The sequence below is a fragment of the Cervus elaphus genome, chromosome 17, assembly GCF_910594005.1.
Source record: "Cervus elaphus chromosome 17, mCerEla1.1, whole genome shotgun sequence".
NCBI lineage: Eukaryota > Metazoa > Chordata > Mammalia > Artiodactyla > Cervidae > Cervus > Cervus elaphus.
Genome location: NC_057831.1, coordinates 29,968,876 through 29,985,511, shown reverse-complemented (window position 1 = coordinate 29,985,511; position 16,636 = coordinate 29,968,876).

The window sequence follows — 16,636 nt, the reverse complement described above, 5'->3', positions numbered from 1 at the left end:
AATATTAATCATTCTCTTTGTAGGCCTGGAAGATGTTATGCAAGTGAAGGAAATATTATAACAAATGCAGGTGGTAATAGGGCCATTCCCCTTGAGCTTTGGGAAATGTTCTAAGCAATGGGGAAAAGTATTCAGACCAGAAAAGGACTCTATTGTATAACCAGACTCTGTACTTACACAACACACATTGCTTCTATCTCACTCAGATTCTCCAATGTAAGTATATATTATTCCCAGTTCAAAGATAAAAACACTATGACATACATTTCTTTTTACCATAACTTGATACGTTAATATTCTTAGTAAAATAGAACCAGAGTTGAAGAGAAGATGGATTAAGAAAGACTGAGAAATTAATTCCTGAGGCAGGCTAATAACCTTGGGCTTTTGCTGTCATGTCCTACTGTTTGCATTTTTAATCAGCCATCAGTTCTAACAGAACTGTGTTCCAGTTAAAGATTTTTGCTTAAACAGTTTCTGAATCCACGTGGGCATAAAGTTCAGTCATGGTACAAGGTGAGGCATGGGCTTCCTGGTGGCTCAGACAGTCAAGAATCTGCAATGCAGGAGACCTAGTTCAATCCCTGGGTGAGGAAGATCCCCTGGAGAAGGGAATGGCAACCCACTCCAGCATTCTTGCCTGGAGAAATCCATGGGCAGAGAAGCCTGGCAGGCTACAGTCCGTGGGGTTGCAGAGTCGGACATGACAGAGTGGCTAACACTTTCACATCAGTTCCACATGGTGAGGCATAGGTTCCCCAGGTGTTCAGGGGCAAAGAATCTGAACACTTTGGTCTCACAAAGGACATCACACTTTGTGAGAAGTTGTGAGGTTCACTGGAATCACAATCTGTTCACCAATTTGAGCAACTTCTGGAGTTTGCAGTGTCAGCCCCTTAGCCCAGCAACCCACTCCAGTATCCTTGCCTGAGAAATCCCATAAACAGAGGAGACTGGCAGGCTACCGTCCATGAGGTCACAAAAGTCGGACACGACTGACTACACAACAACAATACATTCAGCATTATCCAACACGCTCAAATCACTCCTTAGACTAAGATAGATAAGGAGTCCTAAGAGAAGAGGAAGAAGCTTAACAGCAAGTCATCTGAGATCTTGGACTTCCTCTAGCTTTTCTCTCTAGTTTATAATGACCAGTTGCAACTTACCCTCTCAAGGAGGGCTCCAACAACGGTCTTCCTGCAGGGCGTCACTCGCACCAATAGACAGATTTCGGTTCAGAAGCCAAGAACAGTTCTACTCTTTGATCTAAGGATGGAGACCTGCGAGCTCAGCCTCTGCTGCACACGGCTCCCCCGCAGGTGGTCTGCTTTCCCGGCTTCTCCTCCGCGTGGAGGGGGCGGAGCTCCCAGGTGCGCAGTGGAGAGGCTCCCGGCGCTTCTCGCGAGAGCAGAAACAAGCGCCTGCGCACAGCTGACGCAGCGTCTCTGCACGTGGCCCGCTGGCCACATTCAGTTGCTGAGTGCTTATGAGCAGCGCTTGTCTATGCGAACGCCAAGGTGAGTCCTCCCAGCAGTTCTGCGCTGGGAACGCTAATCTGGTGTGTCAGGTTCAAAGCTTCCTGCAGGCAAGTAAAACTAGACTAAGCAGAGAGAAGAGGTTAGACCTTACTTTACCAATTTGTTGTGATTGGTTGGTCGCTCAGCGGTGTCCGACTCTTGCGACCCCATGGACTGTAGCCTACTAGGCTTCTCTGTTGATGAAATTTCCCAGGCAAGAATACTGGAGTGGCTTGCCATTTCCTTCCCCGGAATACCTTCCCAACCCATGGATCAAACCCGCGTCTCTTGCATTGGCAGGCAGGTTCCTCACCACTGAGCCACCTGGGAAGCTATATTTTATCACCTACATTCCCTCTTATTTTTCTTCCGGGGACCCATGTGACCTTTGTCTGTAGCAGTTTCCAAACTACCAATAGCTTGTGGTGTAGAAGCAAGAATGTGGGCTATAGTTTCACTTGCATGGCTGCACCTGACAATTTTCTTAACTTCTCTGAGATTTATTTGCTTTATAAGTAAAAACACATGCTATAAAGCCCAGGTCACAAGGTTGCTTTGGAGACTTCATAGTATGATGCTCCTGGCACAGTCCTGGAGAGAGTGGAACTCACTAAATATTTGTTTTTTATTTGTAATAACTCTACCTGAGTCTGAACTTGTGTGGTGGTGGTGGCCGAGACTGGTTCCTTTCAGACAAAATCTCCAGCTCCCAGAAAATTACCTAGAACATGGCAAGAGCTCGGGAAATGAGAGGTCTTGTGTCCTAGCAGCCTCACCTGGTTCACCCTGTTCCACACATGCTGGCCTTTACTCTTTGCCTTGAATCTTTCAAGCTCCTTGCTGCATCTTATACATTTCACAGCTGCTCTTTCCTTGGATGTCCATTCCTCAGCTCTTTCTGTGGTGGCCTCCTCCTTGTCATTTGGGTGTCAGCTTAACTGCCTGTCTCCTTGGTGAAGCTGACCTTGGTGGCCTTCGCTTGCAGAAGTTTGAAGCAGGGTTTTGGTTACTGGCTAGAGACTGAAGTTGAGCCATGGCAGTGAGAGTGCTGAATCCTAGCCACTTGACCATCAGGGACCAGTGGCCTGAGAGAAGACCCTGGCCACTATGGCTTTGCAGGAAACCAGTTTCCACAAAGATACGGAAAGTAGTGAAGCAAGTAAAGTATTTATTAGGAGGAAAAAGAGTACAGCACGTGCAGATATACACATGGGTGGGCTAAGAGAGAGAGTCACACTCTTGTGGTAGGTTGAATCACTTTTATGGAGCATTTCTTCCGGGTTTTCATTTGGCAGATCATCTTGCTTTGCCTGGTTCTGAGTTTGTATTTGGTTTATCTCAGGATCCTCTCATGTGTGCGTGCGCACCTCTTAGCCAAGATGTATTCCTCCAAAGCGTATGGGTAAATTTGACAGTATTGACAGTACTCCCCTTTTGACCTCCAAGGAGCTTTCTTGTCAGGAAGATCACCTTGACTTCGAGAATGAGAAATATGTGGTCTCTTATCAGGGCAGCGTCCAGCCTTCTCTCTTGATTGTCCTGCTACTGATATTTTGAAGTTTCTGTCCACAGGGAATGAACTTAAATTGCTCACCCCGGGTGGGGGTGGGGGTGGGGAGAGTCATCTGTCTCAAAGCCTTCCCACCTTTAACTCAGGAATCCACTCCAGGTCCAAATCCTCTGTGTGATCTTTCAGGCCCAGCCACAGACAATGATAAGGTTGGGGTGACAGTGGAATTGCCCTCTGCATACCACGACCAGTGCATTACAGTTTGGAGGCAGTTGCAGTCAGGACCCAGCTCCTTCCTCCCCTGGCCAGGCCTGCCATGCCCATACTGTCATATGTCTGCATTCCTAGCCCAGGCTTCTCCATTCAGAAGACTATTTCTTGGGACCTTGGCCAAGGCACATATACTTTGACACAGCATCTTTCTCCTCCTAACCCTTCCCCCTCTCCCTTCTCCCAGCTCATGGAGCTTTAAAGAGAAAGAAGCCTTTCTTAGGGGCTCCTCTTTAGTGAGATGATTCCCCTATCTGTTCTTCATCCATCTGATCCTCACCCCATGCTTTCTATGGAGACAATGGAACATTGGTAAACTGGTGCTTCTTTTTTGCCTCTTGCTTGCAATATTGCAGTAAGCTTGATTGTTCATTTCAGTTTGGCTTATTACCCTATATGATTGATTGATAGTAGGAGCTCATTTGAAATTATCTTGTTTACTTATTGGGCTTCCCAGGTGGCACTAATGGTAAAGAATGATCTTGTTTACTGCCTCCATTTCTTGACTAGAATGCAAGCTCCATGATTCCAGAGACTTTGTTCCGTCTACTGCTACACCTGCAGTACCTAGATGAGTATATTATATACATTAGGCCTTCAGTAGAAATATGAATACATGGTAGTTATATACCCAGTAAACTACTGTAAACTACAGTAAACTAAAATCTGGGCTGTTCCTAGGAGGCAAATCAGTGCACACCATACCTCTCACAAGGATAGGAGCAAGATTCAAGTCCTTATTACCACTTCTCAGGTCTCTTCATTTTCCTGATATTTGGTCAATAGTGTACAGTACAGTACATAGTCCATTTGACTAGTTTCATCTACTGTTTTCTAAGACCAGTTCAAACAATATTCTATATAACATATGCAGTCTGCACTTAGAGTTTCCATTGCTTTATCTGCTATTGATGGCTAGTTGGCTAGAACATTCCCCAGTTGTTTATTGTTGCTTCTTTTATTAAATACCTGATTTCTATAGGACTTTCCTCTCCCATGTCCTGGGAATCTTACATTTGAGGCACTTCACTTGTTACCAAAAATGCTAAACTCTAGGACAGATCAGTTAATTGTTGAAAATGGGTCAAATCCAACAGGTGGCCTGTTTCTATGTAGTTCTGGAGCTAAGAATAGATTTTACATTTTTAAACTGTTGTTCAAACAAAAGAAATATGGGATACAGAAAGTGTGTGGCATACAGTCCTAATATATTTACAGTCTATCTGGCCCATTGGAGGAGATGACTGCTGAACTCTGCTCTAAAAGATTTTCAGCCAGCCCCAGGAATTTCAACACCCACAGATCTGCTTGCTATCAGCCAACAGGCTGCTCTGATACGGCTAGCTAACCTGCAGAGAAGACTATTTCCCTAACTATAAGCAAAATTATCTCAACTGTCTTTGGCCTCTGTACTGGGAATTTAATCTTTTCAAAGTGACTTTGATATATAAATCTGGGGACAAAGTTTCACTTGTCACTTCAAACAGTAAGCAAACTCTACTACCTGTTCTATCTGTTTTTCTAATTAGAGCAGAGTTGGTGCCTCCTTTGGACTCTGTACAGTGCTTGTGACCCTTGGGTCACCCTGTCCCTTAGGTCCTGGTGACAATAGGCAGCCGTTTACTATGGAGTATAGAAGGTCATTAATAAAGTAGACACTGGTACTTTTTAAATTCATGCTGGCAAATATAAGAAGGGTGGGCCAAGGAGGGAACCCAAGGGGATTATAAAAATGAGGGAGCCTATTTGCCAAGAAGCATCCATCAGAAATATAAAACTGTGTAGACCTCCACTAAGCTTTCTATTGTTTTGATTAAAATGCCTGAAAAAAAAATTGACTGCATTTGGAAGGTGTAGAAGTATTCTTTTGGCTGCTAAGACAGTGGCCTTCATACTGTTTACCAAGCACTGCTTTCGGTACTTCAGATGCAACAGTGAAGAAAACAATGTTCCTACCTGGCCCATCCTTTTAGTGTGGGAAACTGGCGTATGTCAGGTGGTGGCAAATGCTATGGAGATAAATAAAATAGAGTAAGGGAGAGAGGAAAGGTCAAAGAGGGAATGTTGCTATTTTACATGAAGAGTTTCAGGAAAGCCTGATTGATGAGATGAAAATAGAGTAGAGAGCGGAAGGAAGTGCGAGAGAAGATATTAGGACAACAGCATTTTATGAAGGAACTGCAGAAACCAAAATATCAAGGTGGAAGCATGATCTGTCCAAAGAAAAGCAGAGGAATAAGGGGAGGGTAGAGGAGGCGGAGTCAGAGAGGTGATAGGGAAGCACATGTCAAGGGTGTTGTTGCCTTTTATTCTGAATGAGACAGGAAGAGACTGCAGACTCTTAGCATAGTACTGAAATAATATGATTCAGACTTTAAAGGATAGTTGGGACTTACCTCCTAGGAGAATAGACTTGAAGACTGGGAGGTTGGAAGGCAGAGTAAACACTGGGATTTTAGCTAGTTGGCCATTTCAATAGTCTCAGACATGATTAAAGTCAGGACCAGAGATGTAGCAGTAGAGGTAGTTAAATTATTTTTTTAAAGAACAAATTGTATTTTGAAGCTAGAGCCCACATGTTTTTTAATGGATTGGGTGCAAGGTATGAGAGAAAGAGAAGGTCAATGATGACTCCACACATTTCATCCAGAACAAAGAGAATGTTGAAGTTGACGTTTGCTGAGGTGGAGAAAAACATGAAAAGCAAATTTGATGGATTAAGTTGGACTCTGGGTTTGGGACCTCTTAATCTTGAGATACCCATTGGACAGCTAAGTGGAGATGTGTAAGACAGAAGAATGAACAAGTCAGAGAGAGATCAGAGAAATTATATATATATTCTCATTTTATTTAGCTTGTATTTAAAGGCATTAAATGGAATGAGGTCCTTCAGGGAGTCAGCATCTTTAGAGAAGAGTAGTTCTTTGAGGAGTGAGCTCTGGGCAGTGGATAGAGGGACAGGCAAGGGGGACAGAAAAGGAGCAGCCACTAAAGTGGCAGGAGAAGTAACAGAATGTGGGTCTTAGTAATGGAATGAAGATAATATATCAAGAAATATCTGATCAATTCTGTCAAGTGCTGATATTGTAGAGTAAAACAAACAATGGATTTAACAATGCTGTGGCCAAAGTAACCTTTGGTAAAGAGATCGAGAAGATGGAATGGGTTTAGCAGAGAGAAGAAAGTATAAAGGCAGTTGCTCTCCTGAATAAATTATTCTGAAATTTATGGTAAAGGGACATAAGAGAAATTGGCCAGCACTTATAGGGTAACTTAAGCTCTTCATTTAGGAGCAGAAAATAGCACCTATGCCAATTTTGAAAGGCTTTAGAATAGAGTGACACCCCCTCTCCCCTGCCAACCAGGCTCTGAGATGGTTGTTAATTCTCTAATCCTTCGAAAGCAGAGGAATCAGTCAAATTTAGTGTTTTTTTTTTTTTTTCTTTCCTTTCTTTATTGGGAAAGAACTTGGGGATGTGACAGTGGTGTGAGGAGTATGGGGAAAAGTACATAACTAAAGAACAACAAGTGAGTAATTAATTGAATGCCAAGGCTTGTTTTTTCTCTGCTATTTTAATGGAGCAACAAATCCTGTAAACCAAAAGAATCTGGGGTGAAAAAGTAAGATGTAAACTCTCCTGTGAACTTTGTTCTTTTAATTGGTTTTACAGTTAATCTCTCTAGACTCAATTTAGGCACCTTTCTGGGTCCCATGTTAATAATTTGCCCAGGATTTTGCAAAGTTAAGAAAAACACATCAAATGCCATTTCACTCTTGGTTATTGTTTGTTTGGTTATTTTCTTAAGACACAGATATAGAAATTGGATGTATGCCTGATTTGAACTACAAGTACTTTGTGGCTGCTGCTAAGTCGCTTCAGTCGTGTCCGACCCTGTGCGACCCCACAGACAGCAGCCACCAGGCTCCCCCGTCCCTGGGATTCTCCAGGCAAGAACACTGGAGTGCGTTGCCATTTCCTTCTCCAGTGCATGAAAGTGAAACGTGAAAGTGAAGTCGCTCAGTTGTGTCCGACTCTTAGCGACCCCATGGACTGCAGCCCACCAGGCTCCTCCGTCCATGGGATTTTCCAGGCAAGAGTACTGGAGTGGGTTGCCAGTGCCTCCTACTTTGTGGAGGTTTAGTTATTATCATTGTAACTTTTTATTTTAAACATAACAACTCTTGTTAATCAGAAGAGCATGGTGTTATAATCATATCTTCAAGTTGAATTTTATGAACAAGAGGACATTTTTTAAATGCTAGAGTTTGTACTATACTATATTTTAAATTTGTACTCGTGTGACCTTTTTATTTCATTTACTATCATTCTAAATGAGACTTTTTCTCTTGTAACATTTTTTTTTCTTGTAACATTTTTAAGTATTAGAAAAGCCTTTATACTACTCAACTGGCTCTAAAGATCAATCTTTAACATTTAATAGCTATAACTATAGAAGATGTAATCTCATCAAACCCTTGAGATGAAATTTCCTTGCATTTTATAGCTTATAATTTTAGTTTTTCATTACCAGTAAGAATGTTATTCAAGGTTAGACTTTGCTATTCTAAAGTTCTATATTCCACATACTGTATTGGTCTTTGAGTGAAAGAGGAGTTATTTGAATGGCTAATATCATATAAGGCTTGAGTAGGAGGAACAATTAGTTCACAACTGATTTTCTTGTGTACCAGAATCAACAGAAGCTTCTCACTAAATTGTACCTTTAAAAATTGTAACAATGTATTGTAAATATATTTGCTGCTGTCTTATCATAGAACCATGTCATATGCAGAGAACTTGGGGACTGGTGTACCTTGTGTGTGTTACTTGACTGACTAGACCCTCCGTCCCCCTCTGTACGTTGAGAGGATAAAGGGGATGGCTTTGGAATCTAAGTTTTTCTCACTCTAAGATCCCATGAATCCATTTGAAGTGATTTAGGCCTGTGCACACTTATAAAAAAGTTGACTAATATTTATCTAATTGATAAGCAGTACCAACTTTCCCTCTTCTTTTAAATGTTTCCTAGATTCATTCTTTACTCTCCTCTTTTCATTGCCAGTACTTAACCTGTGGAACTAAGTACTTGGGCTTTTTCATTGCCTTCCAAGCTGGTTTTTGGTGACATCCATTCTGTTACTCTAATAACAGACTGATCATTAATTACTTCACTCAACAAACACTTATCAAATGACTAGTACGTTCTAGGAACTGTTTTGCTTCAGCAGAGACAACAGTGAACAAAACAGACAAAGCTACTTTATTCCATAGATTCTAGTGAGGGAAGAAAAACAATAATAAACCAGTATAATATATATGTTGGAGAGTCATAGTGGGATTAGAAAAATAAGAGGGTTTAAATTTAAGGAAAACTAGGGTGGGGCAGCATGGAGGAATAATTTCAGGTAGGATGATCTGGGAAGGCCCCCTGATGAAATGACTTTTTAACTGAAATTGTTCAAGAATTTATTGTAACACAGGGAGTATCAGATCGTGTGTCATGTGAAGCATTTGCACGAGGAGAAAAATCTAGAAGCACAGTATCAAAATTTAAGGAGATTAGAGTCAAATGAAAGAAATGAACAAATAAAGCATAGAGTACAAAAGGTGTTTGTGATATAATCTCAAAAATATGAGTTCAGATTCATTCCTGCCACTTTCCAGTTGTGCTTCTCTGAAATTGATTAACATCACTAAATATCTATAAAATTGAGATTATAACAGTACCCACACCTGTGCCCTGAAATAAGTACAAAGGTTACATGCATTCATACATTTTATTTTGATTCTCATAGACTATATGTAGCCAGAAACAATAAGCTGGCAGTTAATATGTGTTCAGTGATTACAGAAAAGAACAATGATTTGCTTTTTAAGAAGTGATTTTTGTTTCATCGTTTTATCCACTGTACATAAGCAGTTACAGAATTTCTTAGTGGTAAGCTTTTAAAATTTATGCTTATCTTTTAAATTATCTGAACTATAAAATAATCTAAGCAAAATGGCAACTGTGACTTGAAATAAAAACAGTCATAAGAACAACATTGATTAAAATGTTAAATCTTGGGGTCTGTAAATATAATTTTCTATGAACAAAAATAAATATTGACTTTAAATCCACAGTAATTTTTGTTAACCGCAAGGCTCCCTTGCAGTGTAAAAGAGTGTACTTTACAAGATGAAGAAATTGTTTCCTTCTGCTACATGAAGGTTTAATTTCGATGACAGTGAAAGGCATCCCTGGTACCTCTGCTTGAGTGCATGCTCAGTTGCTCAGTTGGGTCTGACTCTTTGCAACCCTGTGGACTGTAGCCGCCAGGCTCTTCTGTCCATGGGATCCTCCAGGCAAGAATACTGGAGTGGTGCCATACCCTCCTGCAGGCAATCTTCCTGACCCAGGGGTCGAACTAATGTCTCCTGCATTGGTAGGCAGATTCTTTAGCTATTTACATATTGTATTGAAGTTGTCATTTAAAGAGTGAAACAAACTGTAACTTCTTTCAGCTGAAATTGGGTTAATCAAAAACATCAGTCCATTTCTTATTACAAAAAGGTAATATGAAAAGAATGCAATATAAGAACTGTATATATTTATTTTGCTAGTCAGCTGTATAACACAACTATAGAGCCCACTATGAAATACCATGTAGGCAAATGACACTACTTTTTATCTCAGACTCTTCCATCTTTTGGAATATTTAAATCAAAGCCAAGTTTAGGGTTTTGAGAAAAGCCACAACTCTTTCATTAAATTCTTAAAGCTGGTACATTTCTGATACAGTAAACTCAATACAAATGAAACCAGGAAAATTGTTTTTGATGCATTTTAGCTTTGCTTCAAAAATACTGAAATAAGCACTTAAGGCAGAGAGTTGTCTCTCAAAGGTATAGTAGCTTTTTTCCCCGGTACAGAATCTATCAGCTTTTGAAGAGGAATAAGTCGTTCACTTGAAAACAGAGGTCATATCAGCAAAAAGACAATAAATGCATGACTAACAAAAGCTTCTCATTCATGAGAAAAATTATATTTAAATTTCAAATCAGTAGTGAACCCTATCCAAACACTTTTTGACCAGAAAAGAAAATAAACTGTGTTTCTATGGAGGTAGTTTGTGAAGCATAACGTATGAATGATGTTATCTTTCTTATGCCCTTGCTTATCACTGGAAAATACAGTAGGTCACAGAAAAGTACAGCACAATTCATAATGTTTAATTCATTTTGATAGTACTTGTCATTCTGCATGGAGCCAAATAAGTAATCCTTGATCCCAATTATAATAATTTCATTATCCTTAAACAAACCCTTATAGTATATACCAGGAAATATTTTTTGATGGTTACAAATAGGCTTTAATATAAGTTGTTAGCAAACAAGTGTAAATCATGTTGTCATTGTTGTTCAGTCACTAAGTTGTGTCCAACTCTTTGCAACCCCATGGACTGCAGTACACCTAACTTCCCTGTCCCTCCCTATCTCCCGGAGTTTGCCCAAGTTCATGTTCGTTGAATTGGTGATGCCATCCAGCCATCTCATCCTCTGTCCTAGCCGTTTAGGGATTAATGAGTAAATTATATTGAATCACAGAAGTTATTTTTCCTTTATTTTCAGAGATGAGGTGGGGCTGATGTAATTTTAAAATTTTATATCCAGCATCATTATTTTTATGTTTTATATTATATCATTATTTGCAAGATTAGCTAGCCATCTTTGATTTCTTTTAGTATTATATGACTGGTTTGGGAAAATACTTGTAAAAATACATTATAAAAGCAATAGTTGTAGACCATTTGGGAAATAAAAAGAAATGTAGGTTATTAAAATTTTCAGTGTGAAAGTGACTTTGAATTAAACTCTGTGAAAAAAACTGACATTGTGAGAAACACAAGAAAGGCAGTCATTTTAACATTTTTAATTGTTAGATGTTTAGAATTGTGCATTCATTTCCATCCTGGGAAAACTTTAACAGGGTTGCAGATTATATAGTTTGGGCAACCTATTTTCCTCTGGATTACATCAAATAGACGTGAGTACCAACCCTTTAATCACAAATACAATACGTCATTGTAGAATAATAAAATATGCTTTGTTACAGGTGTTTTTAAGGAACAGAATCATAAATAACGTGTTTTCCACACCTAAGTTCTGAACCAAAATCAAGTAGAAGAAAACCAAAATAATTCATTTATTGATTTGGTTAGTATTGGAGGGCTTGCCTTATATCTGAAGGCAAGAGAACTTCTTAATAAATTCAGTTGCAAGTTATGTAGGATTCTTAACCGTAGTGACAGATTTCCTGGAGGAACAGAGTGGAGTGAAAACATTCTTGGTGTGAATCTCTTCTCTTATGAGAAAGAGAAACAGAGAGAGAAGATTGTAAGTACCCAGTTCTTCTTTCATGCTTACTAGTTAGAAAAAATCAATTCCACCTGAAATGGAGCCAAAATATGATTAGAGAGGCAAGAATACTAGCCAATGGGTGATCTTTCCACGTGCAAGCAAACATGGGGAGTAGAGAAAAAGGCTAGTGCTTGCTTCAGCTGACACATCTCTTAGAAATGGGATAATAGAGGCAAACAAGGAATAGTGCTAGGTAGACAAGAAATCTGTGACCAGAACTGCTACTTTAATGTATATTTATCAAGTTGCTGCCATGTACAAAGGACAATGCTTTATACAGACTTTGGCAAAGACGTTTGAACTCAATAAAAAAAAAGGTTAGTTAATAAAAGATTATACAAAAACTCTAGATATAAAATCCAAAGTCAAGAGTTAACCTAGTTAATTGGTGCCACAATTCCAATTGCCTTTGTTTAGCATTTGGAAACAGAAAATAAAGAATAAGCAGAGTACCAAGTTGCACTTGTCATGTAGTCAATATCTTTATTTCATTTGCTGTAGATCACAAAAAAAATGGTCTCAATTCTTCCCTACATCATGCATCCATGATCTTTTTCATCTATTGATAGCTTTTCAGGGTTCTGGGATTAGCCATGGTCCTTGTTTGGGCCAGTAACATGTAATAGCAAACATGACCAAGTAGAAGCTGGAAAAGTGCTTCAAAGAATGGACTTAACCTCTCGCATTTTTGCCAGCACCAGGCCTGGTCTAGAGTCTGTTGAAGTGTAATAGACATGCAGCAGAGTTAATTTATTCCAGTTGGTCCACCTGAGGCTGCCATAGGTAAGCCCAATGCCAATAAAAGTGAATGCAGCAAAGTTCCACAATACAGCTAGAAAGTAGCCCAATCCCTTGGGCATTTGAAAACTTAGTGTTATATGCCACTGAAGTTGTGGTTTTTTTATATAGCATTATGGTACAATAGATAAACGGTGCAGCTTCTTTCTACTCTCCTTTCCTCTCTCTCTCTCTATGTCTTTCCCTGAAATCTCTTTCTTTTTTCCTTCCTTCAGTGATAAATTAAAATTTATTCTTCATTTTCTGTGTGCTGGGCAATATACAAAAAACTGGAGATGCAAGGAAAATGAGGCACTAGCCCAACCACTTTATCCTTACCTCTCTGCAATTCATGCTCTCATAATTATCAAACTCAATAGGCTATAAAATTAAGTGACTATCTGCAGCCAAGTATAATTTAGTTAATTGTTGAATTCAAAGCTCTTTGAGCAACTAAGTGAAGGTAAATAATAGACAGTGCTTAGTCATTACTTTTATTGTTAGCTCTAGCCTTATGTCTTAAAGTCTGGGCATAAAGCCCTGAGCTCATCTGTAAGGTTGTTGGTATCAAAAATGCCAGGGGGAAAAACATATCAAGTGGAGTATACTTTAATCATAGGCATTGCCAGAGAGAAAATACATATTAATGTGGGACTGTATATGATGTGATGACATAACTATCAATATTAAGTTATATTTTAAGTGGTCTTATGAAAATATGTTAAACATATAGATTTACATTTTAATTAAAATTTTTTATTATGAAAAACCCAAGTCATATGCCTGTTAAGCCAGACTCAACAAATACCAACTGAAGGTCAGTTTTGTTTAATCTATAGCCACACACATTTCTACATTGTAACTTGAAGCAAAATCACAGTCAGCATATTATTTTATCTATAACTATTCAGTAAGTATCTAAAAGATAAAGTCTTTAAAAAACAGCAATACCATTATCACACTAAAGTATAATAATTACTACTTACCATTAGCAAAGTCCACAGTTCATGTTCAAATATTGACTGTTGTCTCTGGCAGCTCAGATGGTAGAGAATTTGCCTGCAATACCAGAGACCTGGGTTCAGTCCCTGGGTCGGTTTGGTCCCCTGGAGAAGGAAATGGCAAACCACTCCAATATTCTTGCTTGGAGAATTCCATGGAGAGAGGAGCCTGGTGGGCTACCGTCCATGGAGTTGCAAAAAGTTGGACACTACTAAGTGACTAACACACATCAAAAGGCAACCAGAATTCACACGTGGCAGCCGAAAGATCCACAATTTGTCTCTCAGTTTTAAAGGCTAACCTGTTTCCCCTTTTTGTCCTTTGCAGTTTACAGTTTGAAGCAAAAAAGTCATTCATTTGAGATCCTGATTCTTGTATTTCCTGAAATATGGAATTTAGATCTATGGGCCTAATCATATTTGGGTTAGACTTTCTTGCAAAAATACTTCAGAGGCAGTTCCATATATTTCCATCAGGAAGTCCTGGCCTATCTCTTTCAGAATCTGTTAATTATCTACATTAATTCATTAAGGAATACAAACTGATGATACTCCAATTATATCTCTTGTTAGCTAGAACATAATGCTAAAGAGAAACTTCTCTAGACATATTTGGTTACCCTGGGATGTGGTTGATATAGGACAAAGTAGATAAATGCTCAATTGCTTTCTGTATTTACTAGTATTCAAAATAATGGAATTATAAACTTGCATCTTTCAAAGATAAACAATGAGTTTTCTACTTTTCTTTCTCCTCCTCTTCTCTGTTTCTTATTTTTTTTAAAAGAACTTTAAAAAAAAAAAAGATATATTACTAGTAGTTTATAATCATTATATTGGAGAAGTGGAAAGATAGAATTTTCCAACTTCAATGCTTTTTCCTTTGTCATAAACTATACTTCAGTTTGCCAAATATTGATTCCTCTCCCCCCAGTGTTCCTCATTTCAGGGTCTTCCCTGTGGGAGGATTATACATTTCTTTTCTGTCTCACTTAGAAGTGTTCATGAAACTTAGAGCAGAAGTGATGTCTTTTGTGTGGAAGCTATTAAGAGCCAGCTTATGCTTTGCTGTGTCACTTTTCTCTGCTTCAAGAAGAGCAACATAAAGGTAGCTCCTTCAGCCTGTTCCTGAAGATAAGGAAATATGAAGGAGAGCCACAGCCTGCTTGCAATGGGCATATACCATGAGTGAGAAACTTTCGTGGTTATGACCATTACAGTGATTATTTGTTGCTGAAGTATAATATATGCTTTGCTGACAGTTATATTCCTCCTTCTATGTGTTTATACTAAAAGAACTGGATAAATAGGGAAATATACACTTTTTCAGCCTCTTAGTAAAAAAAAAAAAAATAAAAAAAAAAAATAATAAAAGAACTTTAATGATTCCGGGGGCTTCCCAGGTGGCACAGTTGGTAAAGAAGCCACTTGTCAAAGGAATTGACACAAGATAGAGATATAGGTTTGACCCTTGGGTCAGGAAGATCCCCTGAAGGAGGAAATGGCAACCCATTCCATCTACAGAGAAGCTTGGAGGGCTACAGTCTATGAGGTGGCAAAGAGTTGGACATGCCTAAGCACACACATACCACCACATAATGACCCATAGATTTAATCATATTTGATTTATTTTAATTTTTTGGTCAGCAAGAGATGCTTTAGGTTGCTCACTGAGTTTTTTAAACTAATCCTCAGTTGTTGTGGATGGCTTATTTTGCTTCCTGGTTGACAAAATATTCCAAACTCACTTTGCACATTCCCCTCACTTCCAACCCAAACTAGAATCAGGTATTTCAAGGAGCCCCTGGTTCATTTGTATGAGAAATGGTATTTAGAGACTACAATTTGAACACTAGTGGTAGTATTCAACTAAGCTCCTCATAGTTACTAGGCCTATATAATACTTAATGGATTTATTCAGACTTAATTCAGATTTAGGACCAATTAGATCAAAATTGTATATATAACTAGAGATCTTGTATCTGCATCACCTGACAACCAGTGCTGAAAATTCATGTTCCCAGTGACTCCAGTATAATTGTTCACTGGCTTTTTTTGGCAATACACATGTAACACTATCTGTACTACCAGAAAACACTGTCAGTACTACCATCAAAAACATAATCACGCAAAAAAGATTGACCTTTTTTTAGTTATTTTTTGTGTTTAGGACATATCTAGCTAAGAATTGTAGTCACATTTTGTGTTTAGTCATTTGAAATAGTTCCTCTTGTTGGTTATGTAAGTACCCTGATGCTGCTGCTGCTGCTAAGTCGCTTCGGTTGTGTCCGACTCTGTGCAACCCCATAGACGGCAGCCCACCAGGCTCCTCCATCCCTGGGATTCTCCAGGCAAGAACACTGGAGTGGGTTGCCATTTCCTTCTCCAATGTACCCCGATAAGTAACTAGAAAGTGTGAATATTTATAATTTAGCTTCAGATTTTGAGATCGTTCTGTAGCATTTAAATTCTCTATCATATATTTAGAGTATTTTCGTTATTTTAAAGTCAAAAATCACAAACAAGTGGTAGTAACCAGTCTTCTGCATGACACGCAAAGATCTTTGCCTCTGGTATTCATTTCCTTGTACAATTCCTTTTCACACCAAATTAGGTTAATCTGTATGACATACTTTGAGAGTGATGACATGTGACTTCTAAGGATAGGTCATAAAAGAAACTGCGGCTTTTGAATCACTCACTAAGGGAAACCAGCCACTATGTCTAATATATTTCTTGATACTTTATTAAAAAGTTCACCCTTTGGGGGCTCTCAAAGAATTGAGTGTTGAATGTGCAATTGTACATACTAAATCTACTTCTACATCTGTGTCTTCCTAAACCTTCAGGTTCTTCCTACTACACTATGTGAAAGAAAATCAACTTCATTGAATATAGGCTGCTCTCAAATCTATGTTTTAGTTTAAAGGAGACTGCTAGAGGTGTTTCTATTGCTGGAGCCAGCACCTTAAATACAGAGTCTGTGATAAGTGAATCCATATCAATATTTTGACATGATCAAAAATTATATTCCATCCTGCATGGTTAAAACTCTTACAGTTCATTACCACATATATTTACCAAAGTTTCTGGTGATAGAAATTAAAACATTGCAATTATTTTGGAGTAAATATCTTCTTCTTTACTCACTTTTGT